General features: G+C 45.7%; 1 protein-coding gene across 2 annotated transcripts in view; it reads left to right on the forward strand.

Moving 5' to 3' along the window:
- The window catches only part of mxi1 (max interactor 1, dimerization protein), an 80,760-nt gene that overhangs the window by 33,874 nt on the left and 30,466 nt on the right, over positions 1–16,420 (forward strand). The window lies entirely within an intron of this gene.

Raw genomic sequence — 16,420 nt, forward strand, 5'->3', positions numbered from 1 at the left:
CAATCTGGCCTGGGAACGCCTTGGGATCCCCCAGGAGGAGCTGGAGGGCAGTGCTGGGGAGAGGGACATCAGGAGTGCCCTACTTAGCTTGCTGCCACCACGACCTGACCCGAGAAGCGGCTGAAGATGAATGAATGAATAGCATGTTACATTAGCCCAGTTACTGGTGGAGATGTTGCTTTGATCCCTCCATTTCTAGCTCTCTGTAGATCCCAGTGCTAGTATTGAGGGCAGATTAAGCATAAACAGAGCTCTCATCTCTCTTTCTTCTCCATCTCTCTCGCTCTTCATCTATCCCATCTGTTTGTGTTTCATAAAAGAGAAGAGAAAAGAGTCGGTCTGCCCGTGGAAGAAAAGCTACAGCGGCTGTGAAGCAGAGCCTATACTAATCTGAGTGTGTGTGTCTCCCTTTGTCTGTGAGCATCCATGTCTGTAAACCTAGAAACCTAACGGATTAGCTGCCTTGTCACTATTGGGCAAAATGTTACTTTGACCACTATGGCTTCAATGTATGGGTCAACCCTGGACATTCCAATTATGGACTTGTCTTTTCTAGGGCTGCAGCGAATGATTATTTTCATTTATCTATTGATATTTTTTCTGATTAACTGATTGATCATTAAGTTTTTGCTTATAAAATGTGCTTATAAAATGTCACAAATAATAACAAATGTCCATTAAAATTCCCATTTCCTAATGTCTCATTTGAGCAGCACAAAGAAAAGGTTATTCATTTTATAATGATATGAATCAGAGAAAAACAAGCAAATCTTCATATTTGTTAAGTTGTAACCAGCAAATATGTAGTAATTTTACTTGATAAATAAGTAAATGATTAATTTGATTACTGAAATTATAATTGATTATTTTTTTGTCTACTAGGGGTTGTGTAACCGAGAATGTTTGTTTATTTACCGATTTTTTTTTTTTAAATATCCCCCCTCTTTTTCTCCCTAGTTGTACTTTGCCAATGACCCTACTCTTCTGAGTTGTCCCGGTCTCTGCTCCACTCCCTCTGCCGATCTGGGGAGGGCTGTAGACTACCACATGCCTCCTCTGATACATGTGGAGTCGCCAGCTGCTTCTTTTCACCTGACAATGAGGAGTTTCGCCAGGGGAACGTAGCACGTGGGAGGATCATGCTATTCCCCCCAGCTCCCCCACACTCTTCCCCCTAGTTCCCCCTCCTCTCTGAACAGGTGCCCCGACTGACCAGAGGAGGTGCTAGTGCAGCGACCAGGACACATACCCACATCCGGTTTCTGACCCGCAGACACGGCCAATTGTGTCTGTAGGGACGCCCAACCAAGCCGGAGGCAACGCGTGGATTCTAACTAGCGATCCCCGTGTTGGTTATTTACCTAATTTTGAAAGAGTTGATTGATAATTTTTACGGAGTCGACATAAGGAATTGGCTTTGTTGGCTTTTTGAGAAAAGTGACATTCCTGTTATTTACAGTGCAGAGACTCTGGAGCGGTGAGTGTATTGCATGGCAAAATTCAGATAAATTGACATGTGACTGTCTTTGCTAAAGCATTATGAAAATGTTATCTACATGGCAGGCAGCTATCTTGCTGTCTATTTAAGTAAGGCTACTGACATTTGAAAAAGTGCAAGCGATTTTGCTAACACACGTACATGAAGTGGCGGCACGATGGCGCCGTGGTTAGAGCAGTTGCCTCACAGCAAGAAGGTCTTGGGTTCGAGCCCCCGGGTAGTCCAACCTTGGTTCTCCCCGTGTCTGCGTGGGTTTCCTCCGGGGGCTCCGGTTTCCTCCCACAGTCCAAAGACATGTAGGTCAGGTGAATCAGCCGTACTAAATTGCCCCTAGGTATGTGTGTGTGTGTGTGTGTGTGTGTGTGTGTGCACGCATATATCGGCCCTGTGTGATGGTTCTGGCGGCCTGTCCAGGGTGTCTCCCTGCCTGCCACCCAGTGATGGCTGGGATAGGCTCCAGCATCTCCACAACCCTGAGAGCAGGATAAGCGGTTCGGATAATGGATGGATGGATGTACATGAAGTTCCAGTATGAATAAATGGCATGTTTGTTTCAGTCTTTACATCACTTTTGACAGCAGTATAATCCACGGATGCACAATTCCATCACAGAGATTATATTTGTTAACACGAGCACAAATATGACAGGTAAAAACAGCCTATGACAAGAATTTTGCAACTTTGTCATTCAAAGTGAAGGATCATGATTTATTAACCCACTGCTGTCCACCAGTCAATTAACTGATATCATATCAGCATTTATCTTTTTCAACAAAAACAATAACCAGGATGTAGTTTGAACTCTCATGCAATACATGTTCACAGTCAAGGACATGTTCCTGGACGTGCTGTCCATCATGTGTCCATGAGGTTAAGCGTGGAGCGCCATCACGCATTAGACAATAGCACATCAACTATTGGTCAGTGTTTTGTCCTTCGTCACAAAGCACGTAGTGATGCAGAATGGGTAGAAACCTAGAATAAGCTGTCAAGGCTGAGGGTGGCTTCCAGCCTTTTGTCTTCCTCCCTTCCAGAACTAGACCCATTCCAGATCAGGGCAGATGGAAACATATCTATACTTCCTGTGCATGCCAGCACATGTGGTGAGGTGAAGCTGTGTGATGACTCTTACAGCAGCTACTCCAGCTAACAGTCAGGTCCCACCACCCATCTGTAGGGGCAAACGTGAACATGGCTATAACCCCATCGCAGTCATGTGAGGGGGGGCAGAGAAAGAGTGAGCGATAGAAGCCCACCCCTCTTTGAAAGAGAAGAAAGAAAGAGAGAATGGAGAAGCACCGGGATGGACATTTGCGCCAAGAAAAAACACAACCCTTCCCATTGTGTTAGCTTAGCCAGCTAGTCAAAATAAAGACACGTTAGTGAGCAAACACAAGGAAGCATTGTGTGTTGTTGTAGGAGAGACTGGTGTGTGGGCACGTGTGTGTCTACGTAACCCTGTGACCATATATGTGTGTATGGGCCCCATTGAACAGAAGTGGACAGTTCATCATGTATAGTCCTAGATGTGAGTTCACCCTCTACGCTGTACAGCAGGGTGTTTACAGCTGGAATGCCAGCAGTTGTTGAACAATATGCAGAAGTAAGGAATAAGAAAGTTAATTCCTCCAAATACCACTCCTCAAATAATGGCGATTGAAACTGACGATGACAGCAACTAGCAAAGTAATCCTTTATTTTTGTAGACATAATTGTGTGGTGGTGACAGGGTGTATGCTGGGTGTCCTGGGTGTGTCCAGCATTTAACGGTGGTTGCTATGGTCACACAACCAAGCACTTTAAAAAGCCTCTAGGCTGCCAGCGTGTTTAGCCATACTCTCCACACATATGTTGTGTGTCACCAGTTGCCATCTTGCAGAGTACTGTGTTTCCCTTGGATTTTTTTTTCCAACAGTGGCACCGTTGTGTGCGTCATGTGTCCACGAGCATGCAACACTGGCCTGTATTCATGTGCTTAGGTATAGCTGAAAAATTGTCAGCATTTTCTCTAGGTTTGTGGAAGATTAGACTTAGGTACACACATTTGGCGGTGGCGGGAGGGTATGGGGGTCCTCCCCCAAGACAATTGTACGTTTTTCAATAAAAAAAATATGCATTTCAGGCATCTGGGTGGCATAGCAGTCTATTCTGGTGCCCACCAACACGGGGATTGTGGGTTCGAATCCCCATGTTACCTCTCGCTTGGTCAGTCATCCCTACAGACACAATTGGCTGTGGCTACTGGTGGGAAGCCAGATGTGGGTGTTTGTCCTGGTTGCTGCACTAGTGCCTCCTTTGGTTGGTCGGTCGGGGCGCCTGTCCGGGGGGGGGGGGGCTGAGGGGAATAGCGTGACTCTCCCATGCGCTACATCCCCCTGGCGAAACTCCTCACTGTCAGGTGAAAAGAAGTGGTTGGCGACTCCACATGTATCGGAGGAGGCATGTGGTAGGCTGCAGCCCTCACCTGATCAGCAGAGGGGGGTGGAGCAGCAACCAGGATGGCTCGGCGGAGTGGGGTAACTGGCCGAATACAATTGGGGAGAAAAAGGGGGGAAATCAAACAAAAAAACTTGTATTTCACATCATTTTGGACCATTATTATTACCATATCTGTGTGTAAAAAGTTGGAAAAACTAGAGCAGATAATAAATAAACAAAACTCAAAAAGCCCTAAAGATAAAATATGCTAAAGAGGCCCACTGGGAGCCATTAGATCTAGGAAAAGACACTTAGTTAGTTTTGATGCTCTCCACATTGATTTTACATTCATTTGCCTTAGGTGGTGCTCAAAATGGTTTGAGTGCTGTGCCAGACTAACAACTTACTGCTAACTTGCTTTGCTCGCATTCACCGTCAGTTTTCTGCTGCTCACTCACTCAACACTCGCTCAACCACACACTCACTATGCACACATGTTGCGCACTGCCCTACTCCTTAAAGTAACCATGCTACTCATATAACTACCTTTCACATAGATGTCCTTTGAAGAATGAGAAGAGGGAGGATTCCGGGATTTGATGTCGATGACTTAAAACAATTCCACAGCGATGCAGGGCGTTATTGAACTCGCACAGTCTACTACTACTTTCGGCTGCTCCCGTTAGGGGTCGCCACAGCGGATCATCCGTTTCCATTTCTTCCTGCCTTCTGCATCTTCCTCTGTCACACCAGCCACCTGCATGTCCTCCCTCACCACATCCATAAACCTCCTCTTTGGCCTTCCTCTTTTCCTCTTTCCTTGCAGCTCCATATTTAGCATCCTTCTCCCAATATACCCAGCATCTCTCCTCCAAACATGTCCAAGCCATCTCAATCTTGCCTCTCTTGCTTTGTCCCCAAACTGTCCAACTTGAGCAGTCCCTCTAATATAAGAGTCCTGGTGGATCCAAACTTCTTCCATTTACGAATGATGGAGACCACTGTGCTCTTCAGGACCTTCAAAGCTGTTGAAATTTTGTTGTACCCTTCCCCAGATCTTTGCCTCGATACAATCCTGTCTCGGAGGTCCACAGACAATTCCTTTGACTTCATGGCTTGGTTTCTGCTCTGACATGCACTGTCAACAGTGGGACCTTATATAGACAGGTGTGTGCCTTTCCAAATCATGTCCAGTCGATTGAATTTACTACAGGTGGACTCCAATCAAGATGTAGAAACATCTCAAGGATGATCAGTGGAAACAGGATGAACCTGAGCTCAATTTTGAGTGTCATAGCAAAGGGTGTGAACACTTATGTACATGCAATATTTCAGTTTTTTATTTTTAATAAATTTGCAAAAATTTCTACAAAACCTTTTTCATTTTGTCATTATGGGGTATTGTGTGTAGATTGATGAGGAAAAAAAAGGAATTTAATCCATTTTGGAATAAGGCTGTAACATAACAAAATGTGGGGAAAGTGAAGGGGTGTGAATACTTTCCGGATGCACTGTATGTATTCATCACAGCCATTTACATCCTTTTTGCAAAATCGACCACCATCTGTCCTTCCACATTTCTCTCCTTGACTCCATACCTTCCCATCACCTGCTCATCACCCCTGTTCCTTTCACCAACATGTCCATTGAAGTCCGCTCCTATCACCACTCTCTCCTCCTTGGGTACCCTCTCCACCATGTCGTCCAACTCACTCCAGAATTCTTCTTTCTGGTCCATCTCACACCCAACTTGCGGGGTATATGTGCTGATAACATTCAACAATACACCTTCAATTTCCAGCTTCATACTCATCACTCTGTCTGACACTCTCTTCACCTCCAGCACACTCTTGACATACTCTTCCTTCAGAATTACCACTACCCCATTTCTCCTCCCATTCGCACCATGGTAGAAGAGTTTGAACCCACCTCCTATACTCCTGGCCTTACTCCCCTTCCACCTGGTCTCTTGTACACACAGTATGCCTACCTTTCTTCTTTCCATCATATCAGTCAGCTCTCTCTTTACCAGTCATAGTGCCAACATTCAAAGTTCCGACTCTTACCTCCACATGCCTACCCTTCCTCCTCTCTAGCTGCCTCTGGACAGGCCTTCCCCCTCTCCTTCTCCTTCGCCCAACAGTAACATAGTTTCCACCGGCACCCTGCTGGTTAACAGTACCAGTGGCGGTCGTTGGTAACCTAGGCCTCAACCGATCCGGTATGGAAATCTTATTTATGATCCGCATATTTGATTTGGCAAAGGTGTTATGCCAGATGACCTTCCTGATGCAACCCTCCCCATTTGTCCGGGCTTGGGACCGGCACTAAGAATGCACTGGCTTGTGCATCCTCAGTGGCTAGGTTATCGTGCTCGCACAGTGTGTGAGTGAAAATCATTAGCAGCTCGTTGATATTAATGATCGTGTGAAATTTTAGCAGTGGCATGCATAATATAGGGGAATCACTGGAGCAGAACTAGATTAGTAAAGCCTAGAGTAGAACTAGATTAGTAGAGCCTAGATTAGATATAACTAGATTAGTAGAGCCTAGAGTAGAACTAGATTAGTAGAGCCTAGATTAGATATAACTAGATTAGTAGAGCCTAGAGTAGAACTAGATCAGTAGAGCCTAGAGTAGAACTAGATCAGTAGAGCCTAGAGTAGAACTAGATTAGTAGTAGTTCGCATGCTCTTCCTCATTATGATCAGGCTGGGGGACACAATAAATGCTGTTTTGTTGGATTGCAGTGTTTTACAATGTTGGACTGCAAAAAGTCAGCACTGTATGCTCACGTGTACTTTGTACCACTGAAATTGTGGATTTAATCCTTTTTCAAGGCAATTCACTTGCACCAATAAAGGAAAAATGTCTCTCCCATGTGTCTTGATGTTGAATGGCCTGCCAGCCTGTACAAAGTAGGATCATTTGGAGGCTGATGTGATACTGGGATTTGTGGACAAAGTCTAGTCTAATTTTTAAACTACAACTACTGTTACAATAATAGTGGACATCACTTCCTGAGTTATGATTTACAGTCATCCCTAATGACCCTCCACATTGGATTAGGAGCAAAGGAAAAGAGATTCTTTTTGCAGCTGCAAGGCCTGTCAGATTTTCTTTTTTCTTTTTTTAAGCTAACGGGGCCCATGTAATGATAGATTAATTTCCATGCACACATCTTTTTAGGAAGTTGCGCCACAGAGATTGTAATTAGGGATATGTAATTTGTGTAATAATTGGATGAAGGGTCATATTTCCACTCCCTCAGCGAGGACTAGAAGTAGGTCAGTAGGTCAAATGGGGGACTTGGGCGCATACGTCAACTTCGGTTTTCATGTGTGTGTGGTTGTGTGTGTGTGTGCGCATGTGTATGTGTGTGTGTGTGTGTGTGTGTGTGTGTGTGTGTGTGTGTGTGTGTTAAATTTACTTGAGAAAGTTGGTTAGTTTGCCAAAGGAGTGTGTCGATGAATACCCTCCCCTTCAAGAGAACTGTCAGTAATTATCGGAGTTGGGCAAGTTTCAAACTGAAATATATTACATATTATGAGCATAAAGATTCAAGAACTTCATTGTCATTCTGCCAAGCACAATGAAATTGCAGTTGTGTCAACCTCAAAATGGTGAATACATAAAAGAGATAAGAAATATAAAATCTCAGCAGTGAAAAACACAGAGTCTAAATAATATAAGTGCAAAATATAAGCAGTATAAGGTATAAAATACAATACAGTTAATGATAAAATACAATTTACAAGGGGCAAAAACATCATCAGCAAAAATGCAGTAAAGGTGCGGTAGACATATGAAGCGGCTTAAAGTGACGTGAGTAAATATTGCAAATATTGCACAAACCTAGCGGTGGCAGCACATCAGTCTGGTCAGACTGAGGAGATGTCTGAGTTCAGTAGTCCCTCAGCTTTTGGAGAGAAGCTGTTTTTCAGTCCGTGTGTGGACAGATTGATCTGAAGCACCTACTTGATGGGAGGGGCTGAAACAGATGATGTCCAGGGTGTGTAGTGTATTTTATGATGTTGTTAGCCCTCCTCACACAGCGAGCGCTGTGAAGATGTTCTATTGAAGGCAGCTCAGTGCCAACAATGTCCTGTGCTGTTTCCACAACACACTGGTGGGCTTTTTAGTCGACTTTGGTGCAGCTGCTGTACCAGGCTGTCATGCAGTTTGTCAGGATGCTCTGGATGGAGCATCTATAAAATTTGACAAGCAGCTTTTAGGGGAGATTAGCTCTCCATAGCATCCTCAGAAAATAAAGGCATTGCTGTGCCTTACACACCACTGCTGAGGTGTTGTCAGCCCAGGAGAGGCCCTCTGTCATGGTGACCCTCAGGAACCTGGAGCTGGGGACTCTTTCCACAGCCTTTTTGTTGATGTGGACAGGACTGTGTGTTTGATCTTCTTGGAGTGCCTAAAGTCCACGATAATCTCCTTGGTCTTTTTGTTAAGACCAGGTTGTCAGCACATCATGTTGTCAGATTCTAAACCTCCTCCCTCTATACATCTTCGTCGCTGTCTGATATGAGCCCGATGACTGTCGTATCATCCACAAACAATAGTGTTTGAATTGTGGATGGGTTGGCAGTCATGTGTGAACAGTGCATAAAGGATGGGGCTCAGCTCACAACCCTGAGGGATGCCGTTGCCCAGGATGAGGGTGGAGGTAGTGTGCTTGTCCGATGTTACAATCTGGGAGCGGTTGATGAGGAAAACCAGTCTCCAATTGCATATGGAGGGAGTTAGTCCTACTTTGTGGAGTTTGTTGACCAGCTTGTTCGGTATGATGGTGTTAAACACCAAGCTGTAATCAACAAAGAGCATCCTGACGTAGGTGTTTGGTCTTTCCAGGTGAGAGAAGGCTGTATTTAGAGCCACACAGATGGCGTCCTCTGTTGATCTGTTTGCCTGGTAGACAAACTGGTGTTGGTGTAGATCAGCTGGAAGTGTCTTTGATTTGGGTGAGCATCAGTCATTCAAAACATTTTGAAATGACAGGGGTGAGAGTGACTGGCCAATAGTCATTGGACAGGTTACCACGGGTTTTTTTGGGAACGGGCATGATGGTGCTGGATTTGAGGCATGCGATGACTGTAAATAAGGATAGAGAGAGGTTGAAAATGTGTGTGAATACCTCTGCTAGCTGGTCAGCACAGGCCTAGAGTACACATCCTTGTACACCATCAGGCCCCACTGCATTCCATGTGTTGATGCTGCGGAGGGTCTGCCTCACCTCTGGAGTGTGTAGAACATCCACGATAATCTCCTTGGTCTTTTTGTTAAGAACAGGTTGTTAGCACATCATGTTGTCAGATTCTAAACCTCCTCCCTCTATACCTCTTCGTCACTGTGATATGAGCCCGATGACTGTCGTATCATCCACAAACAATAGTGTTTGAATTGTGGATGGGTTGGCAGTCATGTGTGAACAGTGCATAAAGGATGGGGCTCAGCTCACAACCCTGGGGGATGCCGTTGCCCAGGATGAGGGTGGAGGATGTGTGCTTGTCCGATGTTACAATCTGGGAGCGGTTGATGAGGAAGACCAGTCTCCAATTGCATATGGAGGGAGTTAGTCCTACTTTGTGGAGTTTGTTGACCAGCTTGTTTGGTATGATGGTGTTAAACACCGAGCTGTAATCAACAAAGAGCATCCTGACATAGGTGTTGGGTCTTTCCAGGTGAGAGAAGGCTGTATTTAAAGCCACACAGATGGCGTCCTCAGTTGATCTGTTTGCCTGGTAGACAAACTGGTGTTGGTGTAGATCAGCTGGGAGTGCCTTTGATTTGGGTGAGCATCAGTCATTCAAAACATTTTGAAATGACAGGGATGAGAGTGACTGGCCAATAGTCATTGGACAGGTTACCACAAGTTTTTTTGGGAACGGGCACGATGGTGCTGGATTTGAGGCATGCGATGACTGTAAATAAGGATAGAGAGAGGTTGAAAATGTGTGTGAATACCTCTGCTAGCTGGTCAGCACAGGCCTAGAGTACACGTCCTTGTACACCATCAGGCCCCAATGCATTCCATGTGTTGATGCTGCGGAGGGTCTGCCGCACCTCTGGAGTGTGTAGAACAAGGATCTGTGGGTCTCCCAACAGTCTGAAACTTGACTGGAGGTTGGTTATTGTCTTTGTCAAACCGAGCAAAGAAGTTGTTAAGTTCCACCACTAGGTTGGCAGTGTTGTTCGCTGGTGTATGCTTTGTGTTATTTTCCCTTTTGTAATCTGTGATGGCCTGGAGGCCTTGCCACATCCTCCATGGGTTGGCGTTACTGTTGAAGCCCCCCTCTATTTGTGGTTTGTAGTTGTGTTTTGCAGATCTGATACCTCTCTTAAGGTTTCTCTCTGGCAATGCCGTAGGCTGAAGTGTCTCCTGATTTAAACACTGTGTCTCTTGCCCTGAGCAGCTGTTTGACTTCACTGTTCCTCCATGGTTTCTCGTGTGGGTACACTCGATATTGTACACTCGGTGCTAATCTTTACAAGTTGTTGACAACTGTAACAAATGTTTGCCCTCATTCCCTTGACAAGGTAGATGATAATAGTCAATATTAATAACAACAGAAATAATAACTACAAGAAGCACTAGTAAGAGGCGCACAAAGCTGCTGCATCTGTGCGCGCCACCACCCGTCACTAGCTTCTTTCATATGTTAACTGCTTATATAAAGGCTTATATTCAGGTTACTTGTGCTATTTCTCACTGTAGAGAGTTCCCTCGGCTTCCCTTGACATAGATTCAGGGTGCAAACTACATGGGAGCTAGGGGGAGCTTGACTCTTAATAAGACATGAGTTTCCCTGAAAACATGATTTGTGAAATTTGGGGGGGTCTATAAAATATTGACGTATGCTATTTCTGTCATGCATTTCTATTTTTCTGTATCTTCATCATCATGGATCACGTGTAAAGTTACCCTATTATTAATATATGATTCATGCATGAAGGTGAGTCATCACTAATTCACTTTAATAAAGAGGTTCCCCCTTCACTGTGAAGTGCTTTGGGTGTCAAGATAAAGCGCTTTATAAATGTAATCCATTATTATTATTATTATTATTATTATTATACCGCATGCATGCTATTCTTGCCATCACCATCAAAGTGCGGCAGCACAATAGGTCACTTTCACTCGGAGATCAGGGAAAAAAAACTTTCTTAGTCCCACTCAGTCTGTGCACCAAATCACCATTATTCATTTCTCTGTTTTGTGGTCAGCATACAGATATGTCAGAAAACAAGGAAGCTGACTTGCAAATTTTGGATTTACCAAACCAAATTTAAGCCAATCGACTCTGAAGAGCAACCAGAGACAGGCTTCTGTGGTTGCTTCTGTTTTAAGGTAAGGGCTAGTCCCAATTAACTGTGTTATTCACTATTATCAATGTATGTGATGGGTGCTGATGAGGACTGGAGCCCTTGTAGGCAGCCTGGCATATTTCTGTTAGTATTTACAAAGCTCATGCATGTATGTAGTGTTACTATAGGCTGGTTTGTTGATTCGTGACCCTCGCATTTGATGTTTTAATTGTACTGAGAAATTATTGTGCTCATCTGTATGTGATGGATAACTTTAACCGTTGTTGAGGAGGACTTGGTCCCTTACAGGCAACCTGGCAAGCTCTGTTTTTGATTTAATGCTCATACATTTGTGTTTTGCTGTTTGACCTATCCGTGTACAATTTGTGCCGTTGAACTAAATTATAGAATATCCCCAGACCCTCCCAGTGCCTGTCACCTTGGCCAACTCCGGAAAAGTAATGAGTCCAGCCCCTCTCCAGCAATTTGGTACCAGAGCCCATGCTATGTGTGGAGGTGAGCCCAACTACATCTAGTTGGTACCACTCCACCTCCCGCACCAGCTCAGGCTACTTCCCTGCCGGAGAGGTGACATTCCATGTCCCAAGGACCAATCTGCGAAACCAGAAGTCTGCATTCCCCAGTGCCCTTTTTTGCCTGCTGCCCAGCCTGCATTGCTCCCTACCCCAATGCTCATCACCATGTGTGGTGGGTCCAACGGGTTGGTGGCCCCATGTTGTTTTTTCGGGCTGGGCCCAACTGGGCCCCATGGGCCAAGTCCCAACCACCAAACGCTTGCCGGCAAGCTCCCTTTCCAGGTCTGGCTCCAGGAGGGGGCTCCGGTTTCCCTTTTCTGGGCAAGATGCTGTAACTCTGCTGGTGTAATTTCATTGGGTTTCTTGGGAATCGGTCTTAGTCTGGCCCCTCCCCTGGGACCAATTTCCCTTTAGAGACCACACAGCTCCCAGATCACCGGGACACACAAACCCCTCCACCATGTTAAGGTGGCGATTCTCGGAGGGGATGCCTCACTCTGCAGAGTGTACTGTGCCTCGTTTTAGTGGGTCGTATTTGATCATACCGTGATGTTCGGTTTCGATACCTGTGTGGAGGTTCGATGTGGTCATTAAATGATTGTTATATCAGATGTGCTGCATAAAGCAAGTAGGCCTACATGCATGCAGGGCGCAATGACGAATGTTGGAAACGCCTCTCTCAGATCTGGCACTGTTCCCCACATTCTAAATATGGCTGCTGTCTTGACCGTTCTGAAACAAGACCTTGACCCGAATGACCAGATTCTATACATGCTTCTCCTTGCCATGCTGATGACACCCAAATCTACCTCAACATTAAACCCCCTACCCACCTCCCCCTACCAGTCATCTTCTGAGCCCTGTGTCCAGTTCTCTAACTGTAACCCTTTGCATTGATTTCTAATGTTTTGTATCATCTTGTTTCTTCTCTTACTGCAAACAGTATCCTTGGTTTTATGGAAGTTGCTTCATGGATTCAATTGATTATTAATTGTTATTAACATTAGCATGCAATCCATTCAGCGGCAAAGACAAAGGAGGGGCCTGTTGACTCTTCCTGCACATTTCTTTGATGATTTCCAGGATCCTCTCGTGTTGTAGCTCTTAATCAACCTTCCGCCAAGCATCTTCTTAACCTGCCAGAGATAGAGGTGAAGTTCTTCTCTGCTCAGTTTTTCTGTAGCTGTTTATATAACTAGCCAGTCTCTTCTCGGAACTAATGCAGTAGTCCCCATCGCCACTTACTGTGTTACATCTGCTAGGAGGGCGGCTCCACTGGCGTAACATATTTATTATGGGCCCTGGTGCAAGCAACCCTCGTAGACCCCCCCCCCCCGTCTCTCTCTCACTCGCTCACACACACACACCACCACCACCATAGGTGGGTTTGGTAAGTAATTTTAGTAATTTATTTGTATAGCACCTTTCACAGATATACAATCACAAAGTGCTTCACAGCATAAAATATAACAAATAAAATAGAAATATCAAAGTAACAGAAAAAGTTTCCACAGATTAGCTATTGTAAAGGTCAGTACGTCAAAGATTGGCTACCCTTCAGAACCACGGAGAGCGGACGCACCACGGACAGAGTTCGGAAACCTAAACAGACGGTCTCTAAATCAAATCAGTCGACAAGGCAATGAAACAAGTCAACAAAGCAACTAGGCTGTAATATAGCTAATAGCCTTGTCATTCGACAGTAACGGGAGCACACATCAGACTCAAAACCTGCTACATTGCATGGTTTGGCACGCACGCAGCACACATTGCAGCTTTTCTTTTTTCTCCTTACTCTCCTTTCTCTTTTTACATCCACTTTTATGTGTGTAACTCATGCTTGCTTGCTTGATTTTATTTTTCTAACGTTACTTAGATAGGCTAGATAGGTAAATGATATTGCGCGCGCTAAACAAGCTATCATCACATGCTCAAAACAGACACGTAACATTGGACTAGGACAATGCATGCAGAAATATTGACGGGCCCCCCCTAGCGACAGGCTCTGGTGCCACTGCACCGGCTGCACCACCTATATTTACGCCTCCAAAGCAGCGCACAGGTATTCAAAACCACAAGTACTGGTATTGTCGGCTGTAGAGTGCTTAAGATCTTTGGTTCCGGGTCCACATGATAAACAAGCACCTTCATGGATTTAGACCTTTGACCTGGCTGATGATCAACACCAGTTACCAGGATCTTGTGACATTTAACCGCTTGTGCAGTGTTTTCAGATAGTGGTTGTTGTGTAGAAACCTGTGATAGACACACTATCTGTAGGCATGTCTGTCTGTCTTGGTGCCTGTCACTTTCTCTCGCTCCCCCTCTCTCCCTCCTACGTGTGTCTCCCTCCCCCTCTCTCCCTCCTGCATGTACCCCCCCCTCCCACATGTATCTCCCTCCCCCTCTCTCCCTCCCACATGCATTGTCTTTGGCCTCCATGGAGCAGTGGTGTAAGTTTTCCAATGAATTTATGTTTGAATTTTACTTTGTTATATACTACTATAGGGTGGCACGGTGACGCAGTGGTTAGCACGGTCGCCTCACAGCAAGAAGAGCCTGGGTTCGAGTCCCAACCAGGTAGTCCAACCGCGGGGGTTGTCCCAGGTCGTCCTCTGTGTGGAGTTTGCATGTTCTCCCCGTGTCTGCGTGGGTTTCCTCCCACAGTCCAAAGACATGTAGGTCAGGTGAATCGGCCGTACTAAATTGTCCCTACATGTGTGTGTGTGTGTGTGTGTGTGTGTGTAAGGATAAGCAGTTTGGATAATGGATGGATGGATACTACTATAGACTTCCCTTTCTGTACGTGTCTCCTCTAGATTTCTCTCTCTCTCTCTCTCTCTCTCTCTCTCTCTCTCTCTCTCCCTGGTTATGAATAGTCCGTGCCTTTTGTACTCATCAGAATGTTCCACAGAGGAGCGCTTCATACATAAATGCATACAGACATGCAACACAAATATACATAGCGTACCTGTCAATCAATGTTGACCCACTCCCTGAACCCACAGGGTGTGTGTTGTACAGTTGAACAGCACCAGCAGCTACTAGTGTTTTGATGAGAGGAGTGCACACAATACATTAGACAGCTTGGAAAAGACACACCTTGTAATGGTAACATCATGTCGGATACCCACGGTTCAAAGCTGTCACAGCAGAAACGGGGGAATCAACAATCTTGACCATAGAAGCCTCTAGTTACTGCACTCCCTAAAACAAGTCCAAACATACACTGAGTATATAAACACAAATGATAGCACCGGGTCTGCACAGCTGGGTTATACATACTCAACATGCACCCTCGTGTTCCGGTGGGGGTAATAAACCCAGATCCTCGGGTGGGCTATGACATGGTGAAAGACAGAAAACTGAAGTAAAAGATAACATCTTCATCCTGGTATAGTGCCACGTGCTACAGTGCTGGACACCGCTGCTTGTGTTTGCATCATTATAAGAATTACAGATGTCCCCTGTTCATATACTTATATAGAGCATGTTTTGGGCCTTAGTCCTAATAATCATAACGAGACATTACTTGCTCACATATGCACCTAGGGACGTGCAGGAGATGCTGGTGATCCTCGCCAGTGTTTGTTTGATTGGGGACCCTCACAAATGCACACACACACACAGGTCCCACACACTCGTCACCATGTCATGTGGACAGAGTGAGTGGCGGTGTGGTAAGTGGAGGTTATCTGAAGTCATTGTTTTAAGCTTAATAAGAGCAGAGGAGGTGAATGAAGAGAAGGTGAACAAGGCCCCTACCCCCGGAGTCTGGAGTTCAACATGACACCCAGCCAAGCAGACAGACAAGACACGAACGTCCAGAAATGTCCCCACGGCTGCATCTTGGCATACTCTTGTTGGGCAGCAGGGTGGCTCAGTGGTTAGCGCTGTCGCCTCATAGCAAGAAGGTCCTGGGTTCGAACCCCGGCGTTGTCCAAACCTGGGGGTCATCACAGGTCGTCCTCTGTGTGGAGGTTGCCTGTTCTCCCTGTGCCTGCGAGGGTTTTCTCCAGGTGCTCCAGTATCCCCCACCATCAAAAAGACCCCATGTTAGGGTTGATACTCCTGTGTGCGCCCCTGACTGAGGCACGGCAAGACGAACCGGAGTTGGCAAACACACAGGGCTTGTATTTCTACATGTTCTAAGTACGTTCTCACAGATGCCTGTTGTACTGTCCTACTTGTGTGCTTATCAGGACCGTCCATGCATATGTTAATCGTTCTTCCACTACCCCAGAAATACACACACATACACTTGCATGTATACACACACACGCACGCACGCACGCACACACGCACACACACACACGCACACACACACACACACACACATGCACGCGCACTCATAATGCAGCTATCCAGCCCAGTTCCCTCTGGTCCTTGTGGTCCATCATTCAGGCACTTGGCCATTGAAGGCCATGGGAATGATGGGAATGGGTAGCTTCACTTATTGAGCCCTTCTATCTTCTTTCTTATCCCCCCTCGGCTGCGTGAAAGGGTAGCCCCTTGCTAATGGAGTCTGAGATGGCTGTTATAGAAATAATGATCTGTCTTTACCTCTAACATCTGTGACGTTAGCTGGAGGGCTGGTGCTCAGGGCTCTTCCACGGGCCCACACTGAGGAACCATGATGGATAGGGAAACA

The sequence above is a fragment of the Lampris incognitus genome, chromosome 5 (genome assembly GCF_029633865.1).
Source record: "Lampris incognitus isolate fLamInc1 chromosome 5, fLamInc1.hap2, whole genome shotgun sequence".
Taxonomy (NCBI): domain Eukaryota; kingdom Metazoa; phylum Chordata; class Actinopteri; order Lampriformes; family Lampridae; genus Lampris; species Lampris incognitus.